This window comes from Tupaia chinensis, unplaced genomic scaffold (assembly GCF_000334495.1).
Source record: "Tupaia chinensis unplaced genomic scaffold, TupChi_1.0 Scaffold143722_1, whole genome shotgun sequence".
In the NCBI taxonomy this organism is placed as follows: Eukaryota; Metazoa; Chordata; class Mammalia; order Scandentia; family Tupaiidae; genus Tupaia; species Tupaia belangeri.
This window is the reverse complement of record NW_006203571.1, coordinates 41999-61753: the sequence shown is the minus strand read 5'-3', so window position 1 is coordinate 61753 and position 19755 is coordinate 41999.

Below are 19755 nucleotides of genomic sequence, written 5' to 3'. Positions count from 1 at the left end.
AGTAGAAGGGATTGCTGTGTGGTTACCTCTCCTGGGGAATGATTTCTCACTTTTTCTCTCTGTCTGTCCATGGTGAGCACATAGGCTCTTCACAAGCAAGCAAAGAAGCAAAAAAAAGAAAAGAAAAAAGTTATACCATATACATTAGATTTCAATTTTATACTTTTGTGGCTATTGTCATTGCAAGCTTAGCCACCATTTGAAATAACATAAGCAATAATAATAATATAAAAATATACAAAGTTTAGTTAATAGATGAATCACTCATATAAAACTTAAAATATAGGAGCCAGCAGGTGGCATAGTGGTTAAGGCACTGGATTCCCATGTGACCATTGTGGTTTGAGACATGGACCTGGTGACATGGAAATCACACTGATCACACATGTGCATGTGTGCCCCAAATCCAAGGAGAGTGGAGAAGAAGGGATTGCAGTGTGGCCATTTCTCCTGGGGTTCCTGGAGTATGACTTCTTCTCACTTTCTCTGTCTTTCTCCAACCAGTGCACATGTCCTGCACCAAAAACCTAAAAAAAAAAAAAAAGAAGAAGAAAGTAATATTTAAAACCGAACAAAGTGATAAAAATAAGGTTGAAACAAATCCGAGAGAGAACATAGCCCTGGGAAGTTGAGAGAAAGAAGTGAACTTAAAAGAACAGAAACTTTACAGGGAAGTAGCACTTATTTATTTATTTATTTAGGAGAGGTTTTTGCTACAGGGCACGTGCGCTCGCCAGACAGACAGAGAGAGACAGAAAGTGAGAAATCCCCCCCCAGGGGGGATGACCACACCGCAATCCCTTCTCCTCCATTCTCCTCTCGGGATCTTGGGCACGCACACACACACGCCCGGCATGAGTTTAAGCCACCGGGTCCGGGACTCGAACTGTTGTCAGCTACATAGGAGTCCAGTGACATAGCCATTATGCTAACTGCTGGCCCCCAGAAGCGGCACTTTTATTGGTGAAATTCTAGCCCTTCGTGTTGTTTCTTTGTACTCTGAAGAGTGGCTTAAAGGAAACTTCCGTTGCTAGTTGCCTTGTACAATATTTAATTTAATAAATTCACAATTGCAGTGCTCTCTAGTAGAAAAATCTAAATCTGTGTGTCTAGAGGGGTTGATATCCATAAAAGCACAGCACTTTTCCTGTCTGAACATTAAAGTATCTAGGAAAATAAAAGGTTATGTAAATATGGGCACTGAATGCAGTGAGCTTGATTTAGGATTAACATTGAATTAACATTGTATGGATTATTCTATTTATTAGGCTCAAGGTAAACATATTTAAAAATTTTAAGATAAAAAACTTAGCAACATTGAGCATACTAGATTTATAATATTTGAAATATATCTACCAGAGTATATAATCTAAAAATGCATACACTTCTCTAACTTTTGAATGCAAGCACCATTACCATTTCATCAGCATTTAAAATAGTGTCTGGGATGAAAATAATATTTTAATTAAGTTAATAAATATAAGAACTGTGGAGAGAAGCAACAAAATACACATAAAGAAATTTTGCCTTTATTCCTGCTTACTACATATGTATTTACTGATAATTTGTGATAACATCACTGAGAAATAATATTGGTAAAAGGAGTTAAAAACAAATGTATACTTATGTGAAGTAAAAAAATTAATTTTGAAAAATAACAATATTGTAAAAGTACATAGAGAAAGTTTGCTGCACAGAGAACATAATGATTGTGAAATAGTGGAAAACTCAGCAATGTTTCATTTCTATGTCATTTTAATTTTTTCTTCAGTAAGATTATATTCTTTTGCAGCTTACTTTTACAAAATTTGTCAAGAAATTTGAATAGTAGATAGTTTAGGAAAAAAGGAAAGTTGGCAGAGATATTTTACCCATTACAAGCATCATATTATCATCAGATCTAGTGAAAAGCATTTCTTTCCAAAATTGTGTAAGATTCAAAACCAGTTATTGTCTCCTACAATCATTGATTTCAATAGACAGAAAAGAAAAATAGTCCATTCCAGCATGGAATAATTGAAAGAGAAAAGTTTGGAGGTAGAAAATTTGGTTAAGTGCACAGGAAGAAGTACTAGTTAAAATCTACTGCAGCTATTCATGTGAAGGACAACTGAGGGAGGAATAATATATGTGGCTGGTAAGATAAATACTAATGTAGATGCTAGAGAGGATTGCAGTTAATGCAACAGTCTGAAACTCAGGGAGCAGGAGACAGTTACTGCAGACCGTGTAGAGAAAGAAGGAACAGGGACAATTATTGGGGTCTACTGTAGTCTTTAAGTGAGCCAGAAATCTACATATTATTAATTAAAATCAATAAACTATAATCTACAGGTTGTAAATTATCTTGAGCATGCATTTATTATTGTTTCAACAAAATATTAATCTGATCACTGACAAAATCATTGACAAAAGCATTTTTCAGTTAGCTAAGATATGGCTCACTTTTTTCCTTATCAAGTAGACATTGTGGGCCCTATGCCATAATACATACTCTATATGATGTAGTCAGTGTCTAGGTATAATATCCATGTATTGTTTGACTTTTGTTCTCAATTTGAGAATGTAGTATTGTTTTTTACAGAGAATAGTAGCTACAATGGTTTGTTAAATGACTGAACCATAGGATGCCAAGATATCTAGTTTAATATTATCTTGGGATATGGCTATAAGAGTGTTTCCAAAAGAGATTAGCACTTGAACTGGTGAACTTCATAAAGCAGGTGACTCTCCAAGTTGTGTAGACATCATCCAATCTTTAGAGGGCCCAAATAGAACAAAATGGTAGAAGAAGGTTGAATTCTTTCTCCGCAGAACTGATTGAGCCAGATACTGATCTTCTGTCCTTGATGATCCTCACTCTCAGGGCTTTAGACTTGGACTATAACCTATCCCGTTGACTCTGGCTCTCAGGACTTTGAACAATTCCACCAGCTTTCTGGGGCCTCTAGCTTACAGATGGTATGTCTTGCCTTCCATTGAAGCATAAGCCAATTCCTTAAAATAAATCTCTCTCTCCGTCTCTCTGAATTTTGATTATCTTGAGTAGAGTATTATTTCTTAGTATGTAATCCTGAATTTAGTATGACTAGAACTTCCTAAAATATTAACAATGGGTAATTTTTAAATTTCTCCACTGTGTTATATATTGCATATAGAAGCTCAATTAATCTGATAAATGAGTTATTATTAGTAATAATCTGTCTACATTAGCAAATAATTAGATCAACTCAAATGGGGATCACTGAGAACATAGCTAAAACCTCGATACACTATTTTACTCCTTATTTTTAGTTATTGCTTTTAGTAATGAACATTTATATAATTAAACTCTATAGAACACAATTCAGTTATCTTTTCCTACCAGTAAAGACAAGCCAATTTTGCATTGACTGTCACACTTGAATAAATGTCTAAAATTCTGTGACTCAAAGAATAACCTTGCAGATCAAAGTATAAAATAAACTTAAAACAGAAACCTCATTTTGAAGTAAAATAATAAATAGATAAGCAAAAAAACAACTAAATATCTTTTTGTTTTTTGAGTTTTTTTTCCTATAGGGCATATGTGCTCTCCAGAAAGACAGAGAGAAAAAGAGAAACAAACTGAGAAATCACCCCCCGAGGGGGGATGGCCACACCACAATCCCTTCTCCTCCATTCTCCTCTTGGGATCTTGGGCACACACGCACACACACACAGACACACACACGGCATGAGTTTAAGCCACTGGGTCCAGGACCCAAACAGTAGTAGACTACATGGGAGTTCAGCGACATAGCCATTGCACTAACTGCTGGTCCTAAAATGTATCTTTTTGAAGTACAAAAAAGATTGGAAATATTTTCAAAGCAATCATACAAGTTTCTACTTCTGATTTTTTTTTGCTGCACACGTGCACATGTATGTGTATATAAGGAGGGTTATAAATTTAACCATGACTCAAGTTTTCTTTAGACTTGTTTAGACTACATTAACACATAATGATAAGAATTTATACAGAATAAGCTTTTATAAAATAAGCTTATCTTTCTCTTCTATATCTTCAGAATTTCTTCAGAACTCAAGGCTCAGGCAAATATAATCTAAATTAATCATTTTGATTTTAACAATTTATAGTTGATCCTCATGAACCCACATAAAAATATTCCATAGTTTTTAGTAGGTAAAGACATTTAGTTTTGTTTTGTATAATAATTCTCAGAATTATTTAATCTCATCTTCATTATACATCTTAGCAAAACATTAATGATTAAAATGTATGATTTTAATACATTTTTTCTCTCTCTATCTCTCTCCCTCTCTCTAGTGAGCAAAAAAAAAAAAAAGAAAAACTAAAATCAGAATAATAGCTTGACCAGTCTATTTCAATTCTGTTAGCATAATTGTCAGAGAATATCCAAATCAAACTGACTATATACAAATCTGAGACTTTAGTTCTGAAGTTAGAATCACTGATATATGATAACCCAAAATGACTAATATATTTTAGTTATCATATTAATGTAAGCCAGAAACCTCTGGTTAGGAACTCAATTGCTTTCAAGCCAGGAATATAAATTCCTTTTTAAGCATTTTTAGATAAATTTCCCCTTTATCTCTCAAATAAATTCCATGCTGATTCAGTAAACTGATACACTGCCCCTCTTTGTTTTCACACCGAATAATCTGGTTGAAATTTTTTATGTTTATTAATACATCCCATACAAAATTTCATATTTTTCAAAGTTTCCATAATTTATGAGATTAAAAAGATTAAGAACTACTGTAGTTCATTGCAATCCTTTAAATTCTTACTAGGCATAATGCCAAGTTGTGAATGAATTTGCAATGGAATCTTATAAATAAATTAAATATACATAAAATTGATTTGACATATAGGTATTTTCACCTCTAAAACAGGTAGTATTCTTTTCAAATTACCTGAAATTTAATCATGAACAGTGCTAAAAATGAGACAAACTGTTTACCTTAAATATTTTTGAAAAAAGATTCTCTGATTAATTACAAAAAATAATGAACACACAATTTTTACCTTTATAAATATACTTAAATTACTTTCTAATATTAGCATATTCATCTGTAAATCTTTGAATTTTGTGGATGTAAGTAATACATCGGATTATTTTTATATTTTAATTTTTTTGCAAATAATTTTCACCATATTTTTGTAGCAACAGTCATCCTGCATTGATATACTCCAAGTGATAATAACAGGAATCTTATAAAATTTGCAGTTTTGTTATAGAATATGGTCTTTAAGAGAACATGTCAAAAATTTAATTTTTTCCCAAGTTTAATCAATAGTGCCACCAGGTGGTAACATTATTACAAGAAAAGATATTGATGTTAAAATGATTTATTTATTTATTTTTTAAAAGATTGTTAGGGCTTATATTTTACAACAAAGTAACGTAACTGACTGTATTGACTTGTATTTAACAGAACATAATCTAAAATTGTCCTTAGCTAACTGTTATTTCTTAATATTAAGTTATTAGTTCATCTCTTTTATAAAGATTTAATAAGTCATATCTTAATTTTTTTCATGTAATCCCTACTTTTTTAGTGAGCATAAATATTTTGTTTCCAATCTGTCAGTTTAAATAATACATTCAAGTCAACAGTTCAAAACAACCCGACAAGAAATGTACAGGAAATCTAAGGTGATATAAACTCATTCTTCTCACCAAAATGTTTTTTTCCAAAAGTGTACCTTAATAAACCCTCATGATCTTTTAATTTAGATCTCATCCTTGTTTTCTAAAAATCAATAGGTAATTTATCATAGTGTTATCAATATTTGTAACTATTTCTGAGCTATATTAAATGAATCATTAAAATGTATTCATTTGGGACCAGCAGTTAGCGTAATGGCTATGTTACTGGACTCGCACGTAGTCGACTGCGGTTCGCATCCTGGGCCTGGTGGCTTAAAACTCACCCAGGCACTTGTGCGTGCATGCCCAAGATCCTGAGAGGAGAGTGGAGGAGAAGGGATTGCAGTGTGGCCATCCCACCTGGGGGGAGATTTCTTGCTTTCTGTCTCTCTGTCTCTCTCTGTCTTTCTGGCGAGCGCACGTGCCCTACAGTGAAAAAACCTCTCCAAAGAAAAAAAAAAGTACTCATTTACCTTCGTGATATGCATGTAGTATTTTCCTTTTATGTTTCATTCCTGTGCTGCTAAAGCCTTTGGTCCTTAGTTGTATTCCTGGTGACTTGCCAACCTCCCACCATCTGAAACAGTAACTTAGCTAATAACTGAGTTCAGAATGAAGACCTGAGCTCACGTGTTTCCGTTTCTTACTTTACTGAGTGGAATATGTCCTCACTGCAGATAGCCTATGTTCTGAATTTCTTTCTGATATGAATTAAATGTAGCTGTATTAGTGTATGGTCTTCCAACATCGATGATGAGTGTATCATTCCTAAGAAACAAAAGGTTTTAGATACAGATGGGTTTGCGGAAAGCTGATCTGTGACGAATGGTTTGTGACATATTGTTTATTAAAAATAAAGAAAGACAATTCCCTGCATACAAAATGGTGACATTCTTAAAAAGAGAGAGAGAGAGAGAGATTGCCTGATTCTAGAGAAATTGTGAAACATGCCAATCCATAAACACAAGCCACATTTTATTGTATCAATATATCGGTATGAAAAAGCATAATATATTGTCCCTCACACTTTGACCTATTTCTCAATTGGATGACTTCTTGAGTGAAAAGAAAAGACAGACGAACGCCAATGCATATAATGAATACAAGTAAGCTCAGGTACTGTTTTAAGATAACTGGCTCCAGATAACTGTATTTTCCTGACCCTAAAATCTGAGAAAATATTTTTTTACTTTAAATCACTATGCTTTTGGATAATTTATTACTCAAAGATAGATAACTGGACCTAGCTGGTGCCATGTGGTTATGGTGCTGGATTCCTACATGGCCAAATGTGGTTCAAGTCCCAGACCTGGCAGCTTGTAAATCACTCCAGACTCATGTGCTTGTGTGCCCAGAATCCTGACAGGAGGATAATGGAGGAGAAGGGATTGTGGCGTGGCATGGTTGATTTCTCACATTCTCTCTCTGTCTCTCACTGTCTCTCTAGCATGTGTACATGCCCTATAGCAAAAATCTCTCCAAAAAAAAAAAAAAAAGATAACTGTGATAGTCACGTGCTCATTACTGACATTGAGGGACCACCATGTTTACAGACTTGCCAGATGAACTGGTGAAGGCTCTGGCTTATTCCTCCTGAAGTGGCCTGGGGTAGGAGGACAGTTTTCAGCTACCACAGGTCAGAATTGCAGTGGTGATAGTGATTATGCAGCTAATTTTCACCAGAAAAAGAAAGGAGAAAGGAGGATCAATAAGTGAACATCTCACAAATTCTTGCAATCCTCTTTCCACCCCCAAAGGAATATTCTAAATGTGATAGTTTTACATTGCCAGTCTGCAGAAGCACTGGAGACAGAGCTGTCGGTTTTCATTTTTGAGAACTCTGGCCAACTTATTACTGTACCTTCTGGAATTTGCTCTTTCCTTTGGTGCTTCTCCTCTCTTTCTTCACTCCAGCTTCATTGGTATTATATTTCCCAACAAAGCTTTAACCCAGTTTCTGCCTCAGTTATCCCTTTACAGGCAAGCTCTCTGAAGCAAATGGATTTTTGAATTATGGTTCTAAAAGGAAGAATTCATTGGGAAAGGCACCGAAACCTGATCTTAGTTGTTTTTAAGCTGGCTGCCGTTCTCTCCTTAATTCATGTGCAATATACTGAACTTATTTTAGCCAAAAGGAGTTATAAGAAGTATGAGAGTTCATATTTTTCTTCAAATATTTGGGTGCATAGTCTTGGAAATTTAGAATTTTATGACATTGCTATTATGAGGATATCATGAATCTTATCATAGTTATTTTGAAATATAGCAATATAGTCTAAATAATGAGGTTAGACATTAAAAAAGATCATGTACCAGATGGATACTTATATATACATTATGAGCTAGTATATCTACTGAAATTTTTGAGAGTGAGATATTTAAGATATAATATGCCAGGTTCTGGGTTTAACTTAGAGTTGAAAATGAGTAAGAGTTGGCAGTATCTCTGATGTATTAATATAACACATTTATATGAAAAGAATGCACATCATTGCTTTTCTTTATTTCTGTACTCTGCATTGGCAGCATCTACCATAAGATTAAAGTTGCCAAATGATGTGAGAAATTATATAAAGAAAAATTTCAATAACAAAGCAACCATATGTTAAGTTTTAGATAAAAGATATTTATTTTCTCCTTAGCAGCCACTGAACTACACTGAATCTTGAAAATATATTGGCTATATACAAATTAGAGAAGAATCATAGGACAAAGGGGAAGAATGACCTGAAAATGTAAAACTGTGCCAGATGCATCTCAGATGAGAAATATCTATGGTCTTAATCTTAAGGAGACTTGGAGATTTGGCAAGCAATAACTTATGCCTAATAGGAACAATTCATAAAAGAAAAAACACTCTGAAAAATGAATTCAAGCAAATGAATATTTTAGATGTGTGAATGATTCATAGGAGGTAGTGTGAAAAAGATTATTATAGTAAATTAATCTAGATTCCAACAACCTAAGGCATTTGTACAAGTAAAAATCTTCTAGGGCATACTCTAGAGGTGACCTGGAAAGTTTCTAAGCAAATGTGGTTGGTGGATCAAACTAATCCTAAACACTGTCCATTCAAGAATTAACATTCCAGGGACCAGCAGATAGCATAATGGTTACATTGCTGGACTCCCACGTAGTCAACTATGGTTCAGGTCTTAGACTTGGTGGCTTAAAACTCACTCTGGGTGCACGTGCATGTGTGCCCAAAATCCCGAGAGGAGAATGGAGGAGAAGGGATTTCAGTGTGGCTACCTCCCCTGGGGGTTGATTTCTCCCTTTCTTTCTCTTTGTATCTCTAGTGAGCATATTCGCCCTATAGCAAAAAAAACTCTTAAGAAATAATAAATAAATAAACATTCCAAATTGCAATTTGCCATTGATAGTCATTCCTAAATACTGGTTTTGAAAATTGTACCAATATAGATATATGATTAATATCAAATATTTAGTACATAAAAACACTCCGAATCTACTGGTTTCTTTCTTTTAACAAATATTATATGCTGGAAAAATCCATTTTGCAAGCTATAATGACATACAGTGATTGAATGTATAAAAAATAATAAAAGAAAGAAAGAAAAAAGTTCTGAAGACATGATAGTAGAGAGGATATGTGTGAACACCAGAGACTGTAAGGGAGGGGAGTGGGTAGTAGAGAGTGGGTAGTGGAGTGTGGATATGAGGTGCAAGGGGAAGAAATATTTAACAAACAAGTAATGTTCTCTGTTGAAAAAAAATATTGTATATATCATGATAGAGACTTTATGTAATGTGTGAAATTAACTGGAATTAAAAAATCAAAGAAATTCTAGACCCATCTAAGACAATAAAACATATATATACAATGGTTGAAAATTGGTGGGTTATTTTTAAAAGATTTTTTTTTCTTTTTCCTTCTGTTTTTTTTTTTTTTTTTTTTTTTTTTGTAGATTTTTTTTTTTTGGGGGAGTGAGGAGATTTTTGCTATAGGGTGAGTGCGCTCACCAGACAGACAGAGAGAGACATAGAAGAGACAGAAAGCGAGAAATCACCCCCCGGAGGGATGGTCACGCTGCAATCCCTTCCCCTCCATTCTCCTCTCGGGATCTTGGGCATGCACGCACACGCACCCGGCGTGAGTTTTAAGCCACCGGGTCTGGGACGCAAACCGTAGTCGACTACGTGGGAGTCCAGTGACATACCCATTACGCTAACTGCTGGTTCCCTCTTTTTCCTTCTGTTTGACAAAGAAAAGAAGAACTATATTCATCACTCTAATTCCATTCTGTAAAATAAAGACCAAATCGCTTCTTTGCTATTTTGAAAGACATCACTATAAAAGAAAATAATAAATAAAAGTGGGATTAAAAGGCAAAAAAAGTATTAAATTTTTTCTTCAATTAAACTTTGTACTTATTTTCAACTTATTTTGTACTTATTTTGATAGAAATCTGGCCTTCATTTTATGAATTATATAATTCATTTATTTAAATATTTATCAAGAATATTTTCTATTGATTTGAAAAATATCATGAATTAATTGTTAAAACTTGATAGTCAACTTCAAGTTAAAAATTTATAACATTAATGTTCTATTACAAAAAATGTTTAATTTATAGTGACTTTTTCATGTAATGTGGGTTACTGGCAAAAATAATAACTCTGCTGGCTTCATAAAATTAAAGGGTTCCAAATCATTAACATACAAAATTAATAATAAACCATTTAACATAGACCCTTGAGAGAGACCAGATGGTCCTGGCTAATTAGAGAAGACCTGACCCTAGATGACAGTATATTTCAATCAATTTTTAAATAAGCATAAAACCAACCTACAGAGTTTTATCACAGCCCACAGCGACACTCTTAGAATTAAGGAAGTCTCAGAGAAATGTCAAAACTATTCAAAGGTGAAAAGGGGGGAAAATAACATTGCCATAAATATAGAAACTGAACTCCCCTTTTCTCCTTATGAAAATGTAAGTTCAGTTTTTTGGGATCAATTATTTCGAAAGATTGAATAAAAGAACCTGACAAATTGAAATTAGAGCAACACAACTAGGAGATTATTAAAAAGTAGGATCTGGGACCAGCAGATGTTATAGCAGTATGTGAGTCCAACCACATATGATTAGCCGCAGTATGAGAGGTAGACCCAGTGACTTGAAACTGCAGGGAGTGTGTGCATGCATGCCTAGATCCTTGTAGGAGAATGGAGGAGAGGGGATTGCAACACAACCACCCCCGGGTAGGAGTTTTCTCACATTCCCTCTCACTGTCTCTATCTCAGGTGAGCACACATGCCCTAAGACAAAGACTTCTCAAAAACAAACAAAAAAGATCTACAGGGCCAGCAGGTGGCATGGTAGTTAAGTTGCTGGGGTGTTGGACTCCCACATGGCAGACTGTGGTTCTAGTCCCAGACCTGGTGACTTGCATTCTCATTTTTCCTCTCTTTCTCTCTGTCTCTTGTGAGTGCATGTGCACAATTAAAATGCTACTACTACTACTAATGAAAATAATAAATAAAATTAAATAAAAAATTATTTTTAAAGTAAGATTTGATGTTAAGTATGTATATTAGAATCTTAAAATCTAAAGAAGAGGTCAGAGAGTGGCGCAGTGGTTATGGCACTGAACTCCCATGTGGTGGACTGCAGATCAAGTCCAGAACTGGCAGCTTGAACCTCACACCAGGAATGAGTGCGTGTGTGCCTGAATTCCTGAGAAGAGGATGGAGAAGAAGGGATTGCAGTGTGGTCATCCCCCCTGGAGGCATGATTTCTTGCTTTCTGTCTTTCTCTGTCTCTCTTGTCTCTCCAACAAGCACATATGCCCTATAGCAAAAATCTGTCTCGTGAAAAATAATCTAAAGAAGTATAAGAATAACCTGTAAAAATAGTAAAAAACAAGTAATAAAAAGTCTAAAATATTAAAAAGTTGAAAACCCTGAATAAGTAAGACGATTATCAAACAAAATGCTAATGTGTTAAAAGATGAATGACAACAACAATAAACAACAACCAGCCCTGGAGCTGAATAAGTAAGACGATTATCAAACAAAATGCTAATGTGTTAAAAGATGAATGACCTATATAAACAACAACCAGCCCTGGAGGGTGGGCACACAGAAGCCTGGGGTGTTCAGAGAGTTGTCTGCACACGAATTCAAAACTGTGCCATGTGGATCAGACTCAAGGTTTTAACAGCTTCTTTGTACATTCGTTTATATGTTCAACAAACTCAGTTACATAATCTGTGAATAAAGATAGCTTATACTTTCTTTAAATTCATATGCCTTGCATTTTCTTATTCCTCTAGTTAGCACCTCCAATATAACTTCAAATAGAAGTGATACTGGGTTTTCTTGTACTTTGTTTGTCTTCTATCTTTTCATGAAGTTCTGTCATTGAAGATTTCAGCATTTAGCATGATACTAGTTGCAGACTTCTTATAGACCTTCTTTATCAGATTATGAAGAGGATGTTTTCTATTATTATTTTCCTGGAAACTTACGAAGGAAGAAGAGTTAAATTCTGTAAAAAGCTCTTTCTCCCAATATTGGAATGATCATGTTGTTAATGTCATAAAGAAAATCAATTAATTTCTAAATTTGTAACCAAACTACATCTCTGAGATGAACTTTCATGTACGTGTTGTTTTTATTATATTTTCATATACTGTAAGATTCACTTTGTTAGTATTTTTCTCTAAATTGTATGTCTATGTTCATGAATATTATTGACATTTAATTTTATTTTCTTATAAAAAAAATTAATTTTTTTAGAGGCTTTCCTACAGGGCACATGCATTCACCAGAGAGACAGAGACAGAAAGATAGAAAGCAAGAAATTCTACCCCCACTCCTTCAGGGGAGAAGGCCATGCTGGAATCTTTACTCCTCCATTCTCCTTTCAAGAGAAAACCCAGTATCACATGCCTGGCATGAGTTTTATTTATTTGTTTGTTTGTTTGTTTAGAGAGTTTTTTCCTATAGGGCAAGTCCACTCACCAGAAAGACAGAGAGACAAAAAGTGAGAAATCACCCCCCCCTCCAGGGGGATGGCCACGCCACAGTCCCATCTCCTTTCTCCTCTCCGGATCTTGTGCACACACTCACACGCGCCCGGCGTGAGTTTAAGCCAATGGGTCCAGGACTTGAACCGCGGTCCACTGCATGGGAGAATCCAGTGACATAGCCACACCAACTGTTGGTCTCAGCCTGGCATGAGTTTCAAGCTGCTGGGTCTGGAACTCAAGCCCTGTTTGGCCATGTGGGAGTCCAGTGCCTTAACAGCTACCCCCCCTGCTGGCCTCTGCTGATGTATTTTATTGGAATTCTCCTGTGCAGTGCTTTTTGAGATTTTTGTGTGACTGAATTTTCTTTAAATTTGAAATTTGGATAATTTTTCATCTTCATGACTTGAAATATTTGTCTCAATATTTTATGCTCTCCTTTTGGATGTTAGATCTGTTGATCATTCTCATTATTTCTTTATGTTCAAAGTGAGAAGTAGGGAATAAAACAATATATTTTGGAAGAAAGTTTTGAAAACAATCTTATAATATTACATATGAATTTATATCAATGATCAATTGTATATACTGTTTCAGTACAATCATGGGGAAAAATTGGTGACAAAACTTAAAAATTGGAGGATGCTTTACAAATTTAGGCAAATTTAATCAGAAAATGACTGACAATATATTTTTAATGAACAAATGGAAAACAAGATTATTTAAAAATAGAAATATGAATATTAAAGCATGATCAGTAATTGATTATATAATTTTTAAAATTTATTTACTTGTTTTTGGGACCAGCAGTTAGCATAATGGCTATGTCACTGAACTCCCATGTTGTTGATTGTGGTTCAACTCCCGTACCTGGTCGCTTAAACTCACGCTGGTCACATGTGCATGTGTGCCCAAGATCCCGAGGAGAATAGAGGAGAACGGATTGTGGTGTGGCCACACCCTTGGGGATGATTTCTCGCTTTCTGTCTCTCTCTCTCTCTCTTTCTGGTCTTTCTGGTGAGCGCACACACTGTAGCAAAAACCTCTCCAAAAGAAAAATATTATTTGCTTGTTTTATAATTAGTATACTGGCACTCTCATTAAGCTCTGGTTATCTTATTTAATCTGAAATTAATTTTGTGCTAGTAATATGCAGTCTGTCTACCATAAGAATATGTTTTCAAAAATAACTAATCTAAACTTTAGTGTACTGAAGTTTTCCTGAAGTAAAATAAATAGAATAAACACTTTATACCAGAATCCTATTTACAGTAAACAATGCTATCATCCCCTCAAATCTCAAATGCTGTTCTACTTACCTTGCTGAATTTCTTCACACCACTCAATCCCCAAAGGGCTATGATACCAAACTTTTATGGGGTCATTTTCAACACTCCACTTCGTCCTATACATGCAGATCAATTTTCTTCTCTCATAATTCATAAATTCCTTGTCTGACTTGGAAATTCAGCCAGTGCAACTTTCAGTTTTACAGTGTACCTTTTGTTTTCTTTCTCAGGTCCCTCACTCTACCCTGCCCATTCTACTCTCATTTCATTATTCAGTATGTGAAATGCTCTTTTCCAAATTTTTCCTAGTTTCTTCATTAATTATAATATGTGGTATATTAGTAGTTTGGTTGAAATCATGTCTTCACTAGGCAAATTGACCATAAGTATTTAATCCAAAACATGGATCATTACTAACTCAGATACCTCCTGCTGTATAAGAGTAAATTATTTACAAAATGACCCGTTAAATTTTCATTCTAAGCACAATACTGTTCACACATAGGTGTCCATGAAATATTTCTTGACTGAATAAATATCAAGCAGTTTATTGACACTTTTACGGATACTGACTTAGGAAGATTATTTTTTTCATTTTGGGTAGCCCAATAAATAAAATACTACTTTTCATAGAAAATAGAAAATACTCCAGAAAGATAGATTACAAACATAATTTACTTGTAAATGTGATATTTACATAGTTTTAAAGTAAAAGAAAAGAGCGTTTTAGTATGTAAACTAATGTATTATAGTGTTAACAAGTAATATATAGGTACTTTTAAAAAACAAAAGACCCAGAACCAGCAGTTGGCTTAATGGTTATGTCTCTGGACTCCCATGTTCTCAACAGTGGTTCGAGTCCCAGATCCTGTGACTTAAACTCATGCCGGGCATGTGTGGGTGTGTGCCTAAGATCCTGAGAGGAGAATGGAGAAGGGATTGTGGCATCCCCCTTGGGGGGGGTTGATTTCTTGCTTTCTGTCTCTCTGTCTCTATCTGGCTTTCTGGCGAATGAACACTCCCTATAGTAAAAATCTCTCCAAAAACAAACAAAAAAATACAAATGACCCTTTTCTCAACACAAGAAAATACCATGTTTTCATCTTGTCTCAAAATGTTCTTCTATATATTATTTTATTATATTCCTGTTTGCCCTTTCAAAGTTATTATTATCCTTCTTCTGGCATTTAAAAATATAGTTCTGTATTGTTTTTGAAAAAAACAATTTATAAAAATGAGCATTATCCTATTTGTATTTATTGGTTTTGCCAATATAGCATATTTTTATTGGATCTTTTATTCCACAGAATTATTTGAATGATTTAATATTGTAATTAATGTATTTAGATAATCATATTCTTTCTGTCAATAGTACAAAAAAAATTTTTTTTTGGAGAGGTTTTTGCCATAGGGTGCGTGCACTTGCCAGACAGACAGAGAGAGACATAGAGACAGAAAGCAAGAGCGAGAAATCACCCCCCAGGGGGAATGGTCACGCTGCAATATGTTCTCCTCCATTCTCCTCTTCAGATCTTGGGCACGCACGCACACGCGCCTGGCGTGAGTTCTAAGCCACCGGGTCCGGGACGCAAATCACGGTCGTGGGAGTCCAGCGACATAGCCATTACGCTAACTGCTGGTCCCAATAGTACAATTTTTAATAACTATCCTGAATGATATTGTTATTTTCAAACTCCATTTGGTAAATAATCCAGTAACATGAAACATGGTTGTCATAACCTTTATGATATTGCGAAGTACAATAAAAGCAAAGAAATAAAAATATCACTTATACCAGAGATACAAATCAGAACAGAAGCAACTGATACAGTTATTATTGTCCATTTTATTGTCAAGAGTATAGATGACAAAGGACTTTATGGATTTAATCCTCAATACACATACATCTAAATTAAAATGATTCTGAAGAAAAAGTGAGACTTCAGGGCAGTGCAAAGCTACAGCTAAATAATTTAAAAAGTTGACTAAAACAAATCTGCCTATTTTGGTTACTTCTTTATCCAAAGAAAACAGATTTTATCAATGTTATAATTAGGTCAAACTGAACAAAGTAATTTGCTGTGGAAAACTGGCACTTGGTAATACAGTGAGAAGAAGACAGCCTACATTGCATGGAATAGGAAATATATTTGCTTTAAAACAACTACATCTGTAAAGATAAGACATAACTATAGCCATTTAATTAGAAATAAGTTCTCCAGGACCAGCAGCTGGTGTGGTGGTTAAAGCATTTGACTCTCCCTCATGGCTGACCATGGTTCTAGTCCCGGACCAAGTGGCTTACTTTCTCTCTCTTTCTCTTTCTCTCTCTCTCTCTCTCTATTGTCTGTATCTCTGGTTAAATTAAAATAAATGAATGAAGAAATACAATAAAATAAAATAATTATTTAAAAAAATAAGTTTCCTAAGCTTGAATGAGGCTGAAAGAGAGGGGCAATGTGCTTATAATTGCTGGTATATACCTAAACATTTTGGACTTGTAATCTCTGGTCGTTCAATATTATTACCTTATTTTATAATTATCCTTAAAGATAACATACTAATTATATATCATCTTATGAATTTGCTATGAAGAGGTCAGGTGGGTGATAGTCATTTGGAAATCTCCTTGGGGCTATAGAATCTATACTTAGGTGGTTTGTCACATGGCTCTTGGCAGATGGTCTCAGTTCCTTGTGATGCAGGCTTTTGCATAGGGCTGCTTGAGCATGTCTATGGCAGGGCACCTAACTTCCTGCAGAATGAGTTATCCTTACAGTGAGCCAGACAGAAGCCTCAAGGTCTTTTATCATCACATTGTTTGGATGTCACACGTCATTACTTCTGACATATTCTTTTCTAAATAGCAAGTCATTACGTTCTGTTCACAATCAAGGATAGGGAATTAGATTTACACATTTTGAAGAAGTGTTGAAGGATTAATGGACATACTTTAAAATCGTGACAGAGGAAAATGCAATGAAATTTCATGTGTGTAACAATCATAGTGCAGTGAGTCCAGAGGTTATTTGAGTGATTATAAATTGTTGTAGAACCGATTTCTAGGAGAATATGGCAGATTGTGCTAAAAGCTAGGGTTCTAAATTCACTGCAGAATAGTGGTTTTAGTTGTTGTTTTTTAATAGAGAGATTTTCGTTATAGGGTACGTGCACTTTCCAGAGAGACAGAAACAGAAAGACAAAAAATGAGAAATAATCTTGCGGGGGGTGTCAATGTCCCCCCCAACAGAAGTCAATGTCTCTGTTGTGTTCTAACATGAAACATGAATGAAACATATGGTCACACTACAATCTCTTCTCCTCCATTCTCCTCTCGGGAACTCGGCCACACATGCACATGTGCCTGCTGTGAATTTTAAGTCACCAGGTCCAGGATTCAAATTGCAGTTGACTACATGGGATTCCAGCGATGTAACTCTTATGCCATCTGTTGGTTCCAGTATAATAGTAATTAAGTAAAGATAAAAAATAAACTATTTTTAAAAAGCAAATAAAATTTCACAGAATGTAGAGAAAGAAAATAAAAATATTTCAGGAGAAACCAAAAGAATATCTTTATGATAAAAATTAAGATGTACAAAAGGGAGGTTTGAGGTTTGCTAATTGATATATTAAATACTTCTTATGCTATTTTCCACTAAGTCATCTCATATAATATCTATAATTCACCAAATAAATTTGAAGTTAAGTCATTTTTGTCCATACATGATTAGCTGTGTATGGTCTTTTGTTTAGATTCAAGTTACAAGATATCTGTCTACATTAAATTTTCATGTCTAGGTTATGATAGGTTAATTAATATAATATAATATGTTAATCTAATCGGTTATATTAAGCACATAGGTCAAGGTTATAAATATAATGTACTCACAAATAATTAGGAAGACTAAACAATTTGTTAAAAAATACTTGTTAAAGGAGAATTGTTATCTTTACATCAGTCATATTATAAACAAAAATGTCAGTGAAACAATATATTTTAATATAAAATAGTTGGCTAAGAACTAAACAGAAAATGTGAGTCTTCAAAGAGTTCATGGAAGATGCAAATTATTTTGAAAAATGCGTGGATTTAAAAATGTTTTGCAGGGAAATCTCTTGTACTTTAATTCCACTTTTTCACAAACTTTTATTTTTTACTGTTTTCTTCAGAGGGAGCTTGTGCTCTCTTGAGAGAGAGAGAGAGAGAGAATGAGAAAGAACCTCCCTTCCCCCATGGGGAACGGTCATACCACAATCTCTTCTCATTTCTTTCAGAATTGTGTGCCCACATGCACACATTTGTCATATTTCTCAAACTGCCAGGCCATGAGGTCAGCCTTGTGGAATCTAGCCACCTTAATTACCATACCACAAACATTTTGAGGTCTCTATTTATATAATCCAATTTCTCCACAAAGTAATGCTGAACTCTTGTCCACTTATATTTTGGACACTTTAATAATTACATGTTAAGGAGATCATTTTAATGATAAGACTATTTAGAAAAAACTAGATAGTCAAAGCCAGCAGGTGGTGTGTTGGTTAAGGGCTTTGGGGTTCCACATGGCTGACCGAGGACCGCGGTTTGAGTCCAGGACCTGGTGACTTGCTTTCTCCTTTTCTCTCTCTCTCACTTTGTTCCTCTCTGGTCAAATTAAAATAAATAAATAAATAAATAAATAAATAAATAAGTAAGTAAAATAAAGTTAAAATAAAATAATTGTTAAAAAGTCTTTAAAAAACTATGCTGTAACAAAGTCTGAAAATAGATGGTTACAAAATATAAGTATTTATCCATCACATAGCAGTGTAATTAGTCCCATGTATTGCAAAGTTTTGCTTCACAAGCTGTTTGAGAACCCAGGCTCATTTTGCTACTTAGATATCCTCAACATTTATTCATTTGTGAATGAACAAACAGAAGTCAATGCCCCTGCTATGTTCTAACATAAAACATGAGTGAAAAATAAGGGAAATCTAGGGCAAGTTTTGATCTGAGAATGAAATAGAAGCTTCTCACTTTGTTTTGGCTCACATCCATTAGACTGAGCATATGGAGCAACTATACCAAAGGTCAGGACAAGATGTTGACATGAAGAAAGGCAACTATGTGCCCAGCTCAAACTCAGGAGAGCTCTCCTGTGACAAAGAAGGAGCTAACAGGTAACAGTAACCCTCAGCAAGATCTATCAGACTAAGACAATGCAGGAATTGGTCTACGAAGAGTACTTTCAAGACCTGAAATGTTTGAGCCATAAATTATGGTCAGGTTTTTAAATATTTAGAACATACAGTAGATAAAAGTATACTTGATACTTGAAAAATTTCAGTTTCATACACCTAAGAGAAAGTACTTGGCATTTACCAGTTCTCTAGGTTGTTTGGTAGTTTTTACCACACGTTCTCCAATCATGATGTGGAATGTTTTGGTACGTTTTTTCATAGCCCTCCTACAGTAAAAGAAATACCTGAGTTGTGTTCATTAAGTTTTTTTTTTATTATTATTATCATCATAATCTTCTTTATATTACATTGGATTACATATAACTTCACAGTGTATTACATTGCTTTTTCAAAAGGGAAGGCCATGCATGTCAGTCAATACAGAGACATTAATCTCCCTGCTTCAACATTCAATATCTTTTCTGTTTTCCCCAATCAGTACTATTATTATTCTAATTATTTTTTAAAACAGTCAATTGCTATTTCTCATTTTGCTTGTAAAAATACTTTGTCCATCGTGAAGTACTTCTCAGACCAATCCAGTTGAGAATACTATACATGTCATCATCAACAGTTAATAAGCC